The following is a 12,728-nucleotide window of genomic DNA, read 5'->3' on the forward strand; positions in this document are numbered from 1 at the left end:
AGAGGGAACATTTTGCAGCTGAGCAACTTACCCTTCAGCTGTGAAGCATGGAGGCTCCTCGTCCTTCCAATCGTATTGTAAAAATATGGAAGTATTTCCTAATCTAGTTGGCGCTTGTGCTTCCTTTCCCTTCAAATTCTTTTGCAGCCACTGAGCACATCCAAACGCATGACCGCGGAAGTGCTTGCGAGAACAGTTAATGTCTTTCTAACAGCCACATGGAAAAAACATAGGGGATTTTGTTCAAAAGAATTAAAAGCCACACAGAGAAAAAAAGAGTTTTTCTAGTTTAAGAGAATGAAAGAGAGGTCAGCCCCGAGCACCTCAGTGTGTTCAACTAGCAGCTCCCTCAGGCTGGGACAGTGGGGCCAGCGACACACCTTCCCGACCTCCCCACCTGCGGAGACTTCTGTTATCTCAGGCCAACATGTGTTGAGATTTTCCTGAAATTCTTGGACTTTGCAGCTGTAAGAGGAAGAACGGGCTAAAAATGTGGCAAGAAAAGGCCAATTCACGATTTCATCCCTTACGAAGACGCAGTTGGCCACGTGTGGCCGTTCCTAGGAAGTGGGGAAAGCTGCAGACGACTTCTGCTCTGCGGTTCCCACCAGGGCTCCTGGCAAGGCGCAAGCCGGCTCAGATCTCCTGAGCATTTTGAAATGTGTCCTGGGTTCTGCATTTTGCAATAACCTTAAAAGCTCTGCATGACAAGAATTACCATGTCTTCCTAAAATGTGCATCTATACGGAGGCTCCTCCTTTCAGAAAGTAAAAGAGCAGGTGGTTGGTTTTGCCAGCAACATCCAGGCTGGGATTATGTGAAGCATCCCTCGGAGTACAAACTCAGTATATACTGGAGACATGCGTTAGCCTGTTGATCTAGACGGATTTCAGACAGATATTCCTGAGATTTCCATACCTGTGGCATATCAAAGAGGTCACGTAAATGTTTTCAAATGATGAGTTATAGCAAAATTTCTAAGGGCCAAACCAATCTCTGGGCTGCTTTAACCCTCTGCTCGAATGCCACTGCATGGAGCAGGACGGTGGCCACGTGCGCCTATTGACAGTGCTTCTCATCTCAGTAAAGGTGAAGGGCTTCACTTTAAAGATAAAATGGGGAAAACATTCAAAGCCATTTTCTAAAAAGCAAGATGCAAAGCCAAGTCTTTGGGAAACTACATAAATGAGTATATATACTCATTTGGTTAGGGACAATTTGGAGAAATTTTTTTTAAAGCTTTCTTCTAAAGGAGTTTGGTGAGCTTCATCTGTTTGCATATTAAATCTGACGAGAGGGCACATCAATATAAAAGCAATGCCAAAATTCTCCCCTTAACCCGTCATTAAAAGGCACTGATACATGCAAATGGATAATACCCTTTCTTTTACAGTCAACTTCTGTTAAAAATATTAAACCAGGAAAATTAAACCCTTCTCTTGTCCTGCCTCGTCTCATGTTATTGTCACATGAGGCAAGTCCTCCCATGAGTTTTGCCAATTTTCCTCTTCCCTTTTCAGCACAATATCGGAAATAGCATAAACAAAAAAGAGCATCAGAAAGGCAACTGCGCATCTGACTACCTCAAAGAAGAATGAATCTCTGGAGTGATAAGTGCATATGGCAGGAAGGGGGAGTGTTTCCTTTTGTGGAGGGACAAACAAGCCTTTGAAACATCTTTGGCAGCTCTTATGTTAACACAAACTTAGTATTATCCTATGATGATGTGGGGAAAAAAATTGCAAGGCTACAGGGCACATCAAAATACATCAAAGGCTGAAGAGTGGTCATGGAGTGCAGCTTCCCTTTCCCTAAATTATAGGGGTGAAAAAAATAGAGCTATTCAGCTTTTCTGTCTTGTTTGGACCAGAAAGCCAGATGCTGGCCAGTCCTGCCCAGTTATGAGATAGAGCTGGGCAGGGCATGGGTGAGGGGGTGAGCAAGGGCAGCTCTAAGGAGACATTTTTAGGGAGGAGACTGGCATTCCTGATAGGTCTCCTGCAAAGGAGAGACCCTTGGCTTGCCAGGCATGGGGGAAGAGTGGGGGGAATGTGCCCGAACTGGGGAGGTGTTGCTGTGTAGGGTCGCGTGTGCAGCGATGGGGCAGTCAGGAGGACAGTGGTCCCTCTGCCGTTACCGTGACTTTTCACGCCAAAGGCCTCTCCCATGCAGGGTTAGGGGAAAGAAGGAGTTTCAGGGAGACAAAGGAGGTGGTTTGGGGGGAGATCTGCAAGAGGCGGAGTGTGATGTGGACAGAGATGCAGGCTGGGCTGCCGGCACTCGAGGCCAGCTCTGTAAGCGGGGACCACACCACTGGGAAGACGTGTGAGCTGCAAAAAGCTTCTGGGGGGGCTTCCTGGTTTGGTCGGGGGCTGCATTTAACCTCAAGCCCTCGCACTCATATTTTGCCATGGCCACCTGCGTCCGGTCATATGCCTTGACCCCGAGCTTGGCTTCCTCGGACGTCACTCATCGCGATGGGCCAGCATGGCCACCTCTGGGCTGTGTCTGTCCCGGCCACCCTCACTGGAGCTGTTCTGCTCTCCTTGCTTGGCACTGCGGGACCGCGCCTGGTGGGACCCACATCCTGCTGAGCATCCTGCCCCGTGTCACCCCCTCGATCGCCCCGGGCCGCGGCTGAACCAGACAAACGCAAAGGCTGAGATCACGGCGTCTCCAGCCACCAGCGTGGGACAGGGGACGAGGCCCGCAGAGGAGCTCATGCGAGGGCAGACGGTGCTGGGGCAGCGCAGCCGGATGCGTTCGGAGACAGACGGATGCTTCTGTAAAGCTTCTCTGACGTCAGCGGTGTTAACAGGTTTTGAAATACATCTTTGGAAGGAACCAAAGGCAGATGCGGCAGATAAGAGTGGGTCGTCATTTGGAATGTTGTTCTTTGAACTCTTTCACTGTCGTGCCCCCAGAAGACGCCCTGAGCGGTGTGCCTGAGGGGCCGGGGCAGCGGGGCAGGGAACGGAGCCCGGGCACCGGCGGGGCTGCCGCAGCGAGAGGTGCACACCCCGCGCTGCAGCTGCGAGGCTGCGAATGCAGCGTGAGCAGCGTGAAGAGGCTGACCGGGTCACGTAAACAGCTGAGCCCGGAGGAATGCAAGCGGGCTCTGCCCCTTCTCCCGCCTCTGAAGGAGAAGTTGAACAGAGCCAGTCTCTGCGTCTGCTGCCGGCACAAGAGCTGGCGGAAGCCACGGGTCACAGGGGCAAGACGCGACTCGGAGCGGGGGCGTTTCTGGTTGCTGGCTGTTGCTTCTTGGAGCCTTCGCGTGCCAGAGCCTGGCCGAGGTCGAGCTGACCTGGGCGTACTCGACCGTACACCCTGGGCAGTACACCTAAGTGATGTTACTTTGCAGGCTATGTGCCTCCCAAAACCTGGCGCCAGATGGATGTTGTCTGTAAGCGCTCTGACAAGAAGAGGATTTGTCGAGGGACACCGGGCAGTTATTGAGCTCCTGGTTAGAGCTGCACTACCTGTACCCTGGAGCTCTGCTGGGGGAAAAAGGCAGAGAGAACCTCCCATAATTTGAGGATTTCTTGTAGCCCTTACACAAGAAGTATTTCACTGCTTCCAGTTTCCTGACATAATTCCATTGCCTTCTTCCAGTGAGGCGCATTCAATGTTTGTTTTCAGGAAAACTTGCTTTCTTAGCGATACAAATCCCTCACAAGCCATCATGCTTTCAATACGCTGTCCGCAAAACATGCAGACTTACTCTTTTCGATTTGTGTCTGTCACGGCAATAAGCAAGATGGACGGTACTGGGACGTGGATCCTGCTGCCCGTTGCATCACACTTAAGGAATCCCATCTTCCAGCATCCATCTAAATGCTCCACACTGCACAGGACTGGGAGGCTGCCTAATAATTTTGCATGGTACCCACTTCCATTAAGAAAATTCTCAATGCCCAAGTCAGTGCTCGATGCCTCCTGGCTACGCAGGCTTCTGTCTGCAGGACAGCGTTCATCCCCTGCCTCTGCACCATCAGAGTAGCTTTTATCCGGGGTCTGGCGTGGCAAAGCACAGTCGAACACAGCACACAGGAGCTTGGTCTTTGGTATTTGAAAGCCCCGACATTAGTGCTGGTCATCGCAGTTTTACATCGCAATTTAGTCCTTTTGTTTAGCACCTGCAGAGATCCCAAACTGATGCTATGCCCTGTACAGTTTCAGTGATTACATGTAAGAGCTCGTGCACTTTATTCGCTGTCCTGGTCTTCTCATCCTGAATACCCCTCTTAAATTTTTGTCCGTTGCTATAGTTCTGCAAATACAAAAGAATAATTTGCCCTGCCCTTTGAGTGGACAAAAGAGCTCTGGTATCTTTGTGACAACTAAGCTTTTGGCAGCAGGAATAACAGCACTAGAAATTAAAAAGAAAAGCAGATTATAGAAGAAAGGGATTTAAGGGAGCTCAATCTCAAATTCCTGCAATTGCCCAAGAAGAGCACTGGTGTCTCACAATCTATTTAAAAGATCTTTCACTAAGCCACATGCCGCAGAAAGAGAATTAGCAATAACCCATATGACTGCTCATCATTTGCTGATATAATCCAATGCTATAAGGATATTGCCTGGGCCAAGGCAGCCAAATAGGATTTTAATTCATTAATAATTTAATTCATCACCAAACCAGTAATTGCTTGCTGTTTGTAACTGCCTGTCTGCCAGACTTTCTAGTGCAGGCAAGACTAGAAGTGATAGTTAGGAAGCAACGAGAGAGCTTCTGGGACTGGCTGCAGCCAACCAAGCAAGCAAAACCCCTTCTGAGCTCGTTACCTGCAGCAGTGGAGATGGGCAAGAGAACGGGGACTTCAGCTTGAACCGCCATTTGGAAAAGTGTATCAGGAGGAGAAGAGGAGAAAGTGGATGCTCACCTACAAGGACATTTCTTGTACACTACTTTAAGGATCAGTCTCACCTTTTCTATAAAGAAATGCCAACAGACTATGGTGCAAGGAAAAATCTTTTATTTCGTCTGATAAATAGCAGGATGGATGGCAAGCAGACAATAAGGTCCTTACAGAGTTATCCTTAATTCAAGTTTTTGTGGGAGATTTTATTAGGACACTACTAGTTTCTGTAATTTTAATTTCTGGCAAAGAAGGATGTGGCTATTCAGGAATATGCAATCCATTCTATTGGCACAGGACTTATCAGGGACCGGAATTTAGGTTATTACTAAAGTAAACAGAAAAATCTCCACCCATAATTTCCAGAGGTTCAATATTTACAATAGATTAACACAGTCAGCTGCTATCTGCAGAACACCTTTTTTTTTACTCCAGTGAAAATGAGTTCAAATTCCTCCCAAAATCCTCTAATGATCAACTCTTTCAGTATTTAACATTTCTTGTACCAGTGATCTTCTTAACACTAAATACAGGGTTTCTTAACCACATATATATACAGATTTTTTATTCTGTATGTTCTTATTACATAGAGATTTTTATTATACATCTAGATACAGATTTTTATATATACACACACACATATATATATACACAAGTGTATGTGTATATATATATAAAAATCTATGACGAGCTGTAAAGCAGACCCTGGTTTAGTAATCAGTTAAATTAGTAAAATTAGTAAAATTAAATATTAATTAAATTAGAAAATTAGTAAACCGTTAGAAAGAGGTGTCATATTAAATTTAATTTGGGGATTTTTCTGAGTTTGCCTCAGATCTACATCTTTATATTTGTAAGGGGAAGAGGATCTCTCTGATTCTTTTTGCTGCCTTGTAAAAAAGTATCAGAAAACAACCTCTAACAAAAGTCTATCTAGGATTACAGAAAGCTTGCAGCTCAGTCCACTTGCATCTTGGATAGGGGTTGTCCAGCGGGAACAAAAGGAAAGAGCCTTGTCACTGAGTTGATGGACAGTTTAAAAACTTACCTGTTCACAGGACAAAGTCTTAGATTAAAATGTCCCAAAATAACAAAGGAAGCGAATGATGTGCTTTTATAAAGTAAGTCAGCGACTGATTCCAGTTCCACATATAGACACTTATAAAAAAGTCTAATGGGGGAAACATTTAGAATAAATGGAAGGAATGAACTGGAAACTTAAAACCAAAATAGTGAGCTTGTCTGATATGCACCGGATAGTTATAATTCACAGTTTCTAAGGCGGACAACGAGGGCCTGTTCATCTCGGTGGGGTTATGCAATTCAAGCTCTTACCTAGCCTGGTTTCTTGATGGAAAACTAAAGCGCCGTATTTTTGACTCTGGCATTTGTGTTTGAGAGCAGCAACATTCCCTGAGGCACAGCTGATGTTTTTATTAGTCTTAATCAGATCTCCTCATTCTTCTGAGTTTCCGTTGAGCTTGGCAGCAGCCTCCCTTTATAATTTGATCTATTTCTTTCAGTTATAATACTCACCCCACAATTAATTCAAGTCTTGAGTGACAAGATTTAACTCTAAGCTATTTGACTTGAAAATGAGTGCAAAGGTTGTCATGTTTCACTTGTGTAACGTTAACCATTCCTTCCACTCTCATGCCAACCAGACATTTTCTGTGACTGACTCCACACTACCTGCATTTTCCTATCAGCCCATATATCAAAGGAGGCCTCTCATCCCCCAACTTCTGTTTCATTTTTTAATAGCCAGCCAGTTCTGAAATAAATCCCCACCTCCATGCTCTCTGGGGTTTCTACATTAGAAAGCTTATGCATCTTCTAACTCTGCAGAGAATAGCGCACTGCTTGTTGCACTTGCGCTCAGCACACAGCCACAGTGCTGCTTTTCAACCCGTGACTCACCATTTTTCCTGAAAACATTATTAGAACAGCCTGTTTAGGGTTTTGTAGCGATTTCCAGCTTTTCAGCGGGCTTCAAGGAAAGAACAGCAAGAACATCATGCCCTTGGGATCATCCTCATTACTCTGAACTGGAAGAAAAGCCAGTGGATTCCAGACTCTTGCTTACATCTTCTTTGGTTCACATGCTCTTGCCTAGATCTGCTTTAAAAAGGGTTATTTGATTTCTGAAATAACACTAAGCATCGTTTCCTTTCATTCCCCCATAATCAAACAGCAGTGGTGGCAAGACTCAAACTCGGCAGGTAAGCCTAGAGGACAGGCTGTACTGTTGCCTTGGTGTGAGTCAGGATGGACAGAAATGTTTGGTGTTAACACACGGAGAAACACCGTCATCAGGTCCCGTGTCTCCATTTTGTCATGCACAAGCAGCTACAAAGCAGAGCCCTCGAGGTGACGCCGGGGAGGGCTGCAGAGCTCTCACGGGCACTTGCCGGTGACGTGAACAGCCTTTGCTTGCCATCCAAAGGGTTTTCTGATATCTACAAAGCCAATATGGACACCACAGGCTGTGTCTCAGGTTCACCCTACACTTCAGGGAGCTCCTGGGAGCAGCTGGCTCACATACAATATAAACATAGATACTTGCATGAAAGAAACCTCCAGTACCTCTCTATAACGCACACCTTTTACCCATTACCAGATGCTTTCGGGCAAGAGTTCAGACTGACAAGAACTAGCAAACCAAAGGAAATTTTCCTCTGCAACCATTAAAATGAGGGAGGGAATGCATACAGCACTGTAACGTTATCTTGGTTTTATCAGCCACAGCAGTGCAAGAAAATGCAGCGTACTCCCACAGAAAACGCTGGCAGACCACCAGGTTAGACCTGCTGAGGTTGCCTTCACTGCACACAACTCCACGCAATGGGCTGGAAGTAGGGGCTAGCTGTGGTCCTCCTCTTCATCCTGCTGCTGCATTCGTGCTGACTTCACCGCCGTCCCTGGCTACAGCACGGCTTGGCAGCCGTTTGCTCCGGCGGTGACAAAGTCCTTAGCAAACACTTTGTTCCTGCTGGACTTCAGAGGCCAGGCAGGCGCAGGACCACCTCCAGACCCAGCAGCTAATCCTTTCCTAGGAGATGACTATCACAAATACAAGCAGCAGCAAATCCTATAAACCCTTCACTCCTGGTTGCTTTGCTCCCGGCAACCAGAGATGAAAATCCGTTTGTCATTCCCAACCAGCCAGCGCCGGGCAGCCGGAGCAAGAGTGAGCCTCGGAGGTGCCTGCGCTTTTTGGGGCTGTTGGCAAAGGGCTGCCAGGAGCTGAGAGCCCCCGCGAGGCAGAGCAATGCTGGAGACACATCTCATTCCTGGAGGCAGTCGGACCCTTACAAACACAGGGCTCGCTTATTCCCCACCTTCCTTTCTGGCACAGAACAGAGCCTTTTTCTGCAGAAAAGAGGAGGAACTTCAGAGCAACGCTGCAGGGAGGGGAGAGCCTGGCAATGCCAGGAAGGGTGCGAGATGGGGCCCCAAACCACACACCCAGCACAAGTGTTTGGCGCCAGCTTGGGAGGAGAAGCCCAGGCTGGGAGGGAGATTTTTAATGCATTTTTGCCACCAGAAGGCAGTGGGGAGCTGCAGATGTGAACAGTGGGTGTTCAGCAGGACCTTCCCCTGGGAGGAAGAGCAGAAGGAGCCTCTCCCTCTGCTGTGCCTGGTTATCGTCCTCTTGTTCAGTCCCCTTCGCTGTCCTCAGGAAAGCACAGGGGACTGCAGCTTACCAAGAGAGCCTTGTTATCATTTTCTTTGGGAAAGAAATGTGCATCAGCATTTTTTCTGAATAACAGCTATACGAGACAGGAAAATATAAACATCAGAACGGAAAGGTGGGGATGGTCTCCAGGAACCGGGATGCACAAGCAGCCACGGGGCAGCAAATGCGTCGGCGGTGCTTTAGCTGGGAGCGTTGCAGTCCCCCCGGCGCAGCAAGCAGTGTCCTGCCTGCAAAAGGAGGGATCCCAGCCTGGGATGAACATGCCAGAGATCTTCTGGCCGCTCTTCGGGGCAGAACGTCTCTGGCTGCACAGGACACCTCTCTGCCAGGCACAGTTAAGTCAGGCAACACCACAAGTAGTGGAAGGAAACGCAGACACCATATGCGGTTCCGGGATTTGAAGCCAGCCCTGGCGAGGCAGCCGGGAGGGAGCACCATGGGCCAGGCCAAGGGGATGTGCAAGGACCGGAGCTGCCACTGACTGTAGCTTCTGCAGGGCCTCCGGTGGGTTTGTGAGCTTAAGTTAGAAGCTGGTGTCAGGAAATGGGTCTTAAGTAATTTCCAATTTATATGGAAATATTTTCACCTGATTACCAACAAATTTAAGTTCTAACTGAGAAGTGGACATAAATCCTCAGCGCACACAGACTTACCTGGCCCCTCCATCTGCTGAAATCTTCTTGGGGTGAGCACAAGCATGGATCACACCCACCACGGACCGCTCCCTTGAGCAGGGATTCTCCAGCACTGTTGTCGTTTTTGGAGGGGGAGCTAAACGCACAAAGTCACTCTGCCCTGCAGCTCCAGTGTATGACCGAGTGGTTAATAGGGATGCAGCGAGCGCAGATGAAATCCTTGCTGGCCGGTTGCAGCCATGGTGGCTGCGGCGCAGCTGTGATGTTGCCTTCCCTGCAGGCACGCGCTCTCCTTCGCGTCTCACGCGTGGCGGGGAAGGAGCTGTTTCTAGGAAGGGTTTTGCCCTGGGAGGGCTGTTTCTCCGAAGTGAGTCCCTCCTGCACATTACTGACTTCCAGAGCTCTTGATTGCAATTTAAGAGGTTGCAAAGCTCAGTTTTCCACCTGGGCCATCCACCACGGACAAAGACCCACCAAAATGACTGAAATATTTGTCTTCTGCGATCCAGCCTCGTCAGCGCCAGGAGCTGATGGTTGTGAACGGGAGAGTGACAGGTCCAGTGAGGTTAAGTGTTGCTAATTCCCTGTTTATTGACTTCAGCAAGTCAGGATTAGGATGGGCCAGGGGTGCAAGGTGGTCTTGTGCTGTTTACATGGCATTTCAGGAATGCAGCTGCTCTACCACGATTTTTGCCTGTTTTTTAAGAAGAGGACGCGGTGGGGAAGGCAGGCAGCTGCCGAGGGGAAGCACTGTGCTGAAGCCAGCTCAGTTATCCCAGGGCTGCATTGGAACCCAGATGCCTGGCTTCTCATGCAGGGCTGGAGGCATTCGTGTCCCCTGAAGCCAAGGGGTGAGCGGGGTGCGGGTGGGGGGGTCCTGGGGAATCCTGGCCATGGGGTCTCGCCGTGCCCTGGAGCAATCCCATGTTGGCATAGGAGAAGAAGCTTCCTGCCCTCCTTCCTTCATAGAGCCAGTATGGAAGTTGCCCTGCCCTTCTATCTCTTAAATAATAAACCCATTTACCTCTTTCCTTTCTCCCTGTGATAGTCTACATTTTAGTGGAATTTCAGTTGCCATTAATTGCACCCCATCAGTCTGTCAAAACTGAAGACGTGTGCAAACTCGACCATTGAGAACTGAAAATGTTTTTCGTTCTTCAAAACAAACAAGCAAAAGCTTCCTTGGCAAAACAACTGCTTCCAAACAAACAAACACACAACAAGCCCTGAAGCAGATAGCCCCGGCTGGCCACATGCAAGGTGGCACTGACTCACGGGGGGGTTGCGTGTTGCTGTACGGACACCGGTCATAGAGGAATTGGCACGGAGCCACTAAGCAGCTGGGGGAGAGCAGCTATTGTCAGTCACTGTCGGCCCCGGCTGATCTGAAACGCGTGAGCTAAAGTGGACAGACTTTCAGCCTCATTGCTAATAACACTCACGGCCCAGCTCTGTGCCCTGGCTCCCACCAAGCTGTGTGGCACGAAGATTTTGTGCTTTGCAACAAGTTTTGGGCGTTGCTGATGCACTCGGGCCACTGAAGTGGTGGTAGCCTGTTGTTACTGCTGGCAGTCTTCAGCCAGGGGTGTTGTGTTTGCATCTGAAGGGTAATCTGTGTTTCCCTAGCAAGGGGATAACTCCTGCTGCATGCGTTGCAACCATGCTCAGATAAAAATGCTTCAAGACCCTCACGGAGGACACAATTCTGGGGATATTTGAGGCCCGCTCTCAAGCAAACCTATGTCTGCTCTGTGAAAGAACTGGTGGAAAGGGGCACAGTGGGAACCAAACAGTGCCCACCAAACTGCTGCAATGCCTAAGGGAGCCACAAAAGCTGTGTACAACCCATGGAAATCATCAGGATTTCCCTAGCTTCTGTCCAGGCCAAACTTGCACCTATCGTCTTGTCTGGGGTAACTCTGAGCTTCTGGGTCCCAGAAGTTTTCTGTAAAGTTCCTGTTCCCAGGGGCACTTCCTCACTTGTGCAAACGGGATCAGGTGGATGGGTTATCTTCTCCCACCTCAGTACTGTGCCTCCCTGTCTCCTCCCATCCATCTGCTAGTGCTCTACTTCTGGTTCTCTGTTGCTTTTTCCTTCTTCTACTTGCATCCTCTTATTACAATTAATTTATAATACTTCTTACATTCATGTTTATTAGCTTTGAAAATGGCAGGACTTTTATTATTTCCTTTAGACACTCAGCCCCGCCACACACACACACACACACACACACACCCCCCCCGTTTTGATAATGTCAGTGTATCTTTTCCCGTCCTTTTCTCAGGCGTGCTCTCCAGAGATGTCATTGTAAAGAAATGTGTTTTCCATGAAAAGCGTACCAGGGTGTGTGGACATTGCCCCGTACAGAGATGCAAGCTTGTCTTCCCTCCTGCAGTTCAAAGTTTGAAAGAGCAAAAGTCAGTGTTCTCCCGCTGGTAATCTGCCTTGACTGCCTGCTGTCAGTGTGGTGTCACTAATGTCCCGCAACACTGACCTGCTTGATTTTCCACTCACTTCTTGCCAGTTTTCCAGAGGAGAATGAGTCTGAAAAGGTCTACTAGTAATGTCTGAAATACAAGGAGAGTGCTAGTGATGTGACAATGCCCTGCAGGGATTAAGGAAGGAGATCGAGGTTAGGAGGAATTAAGAATGGAAAGTACCAGCTGTAAGCGCGGGAGGTTTTGCTGTCTGGTAACAGTCAGGGCAAGAAAAGTTTCCAAAAATATAATATTCAAAGCTGTGGTTCACTCATAAACTGAGGATTGCCTCTCACCTCTGAGTTCTGCCTATGCAGGCTCTGCCAGCCTCACCACATTGCCCGTTTTCTGCCTTTCCAAATTTACTGCCAAAATCAGAGAACAGCACGCTCCCCGAGTGTCTATCAGTAGAATGAGGCAAATCTGCTGCAGCAAAGCCTGAACACACCTAAATGGTTTTCCTTGACAATGTCATGTTTGCCGTCCAGTATCTGCTATCCCTCTTTCTTTCATCGCCCCTGCCCTGGCACTCCATAGTCTGGTCTAAAAATATCACCTTCTCGGCTGCCAAAGCAGTTAAATCTCTGTGCATGTTTCTTCTGTTCCCTTCCTCCGTCTTTTTTTTTTTTTTTTTCTTTCTGGATTATCTGTCTCTCTTGTGTTGATTTTGTATTCCTTTTATCTAAGTTCAAACATCTCAAAAATCACAGTGTAGGATATGCTTTTAGCAGCTTCTTTCTTTTTTTTTTTTTTAACTTAGCTGTTCTGTTCTCCTCGATGACAAAGCAGCACAGGCAGGAGCAGGCTTCAGGGCTGCCTGCCTGTGCCATGATTCAGCAGGTTGTAAAAGGAAGGAATGTCTTCTTTTTTGGGAAAGGGTGGGAGAGAAAGGGGAGGCATGTGTGACAGGCATGTGTGTGTATATTTGACTTCCTGGTGCTTGAGTGATTGCAGCAGTAGTATCGTGCTGTCCTGCGAGCTGTGTTGGAGTTAATAACCTGTTTCAAAAGAGGCTCTCAAAAGAGAGGTGGAAAACTGGATTTTGCCTAGATT

Source organism: Pelecanus crispus, chromosome 8 (assembly GCF_030463565.1).
Source record: "Pelecanus crispus isolate bPelCri1 chromosome 8, bPelCri1.pri, whole genome shotgun sequence".
Taxonomy (NCBI): Eukaryota; Metazoa; Chordata; class Aves; order Pelecaniformes; family Pelecanidae; genus Pelecanus; species Pelecanus crispus.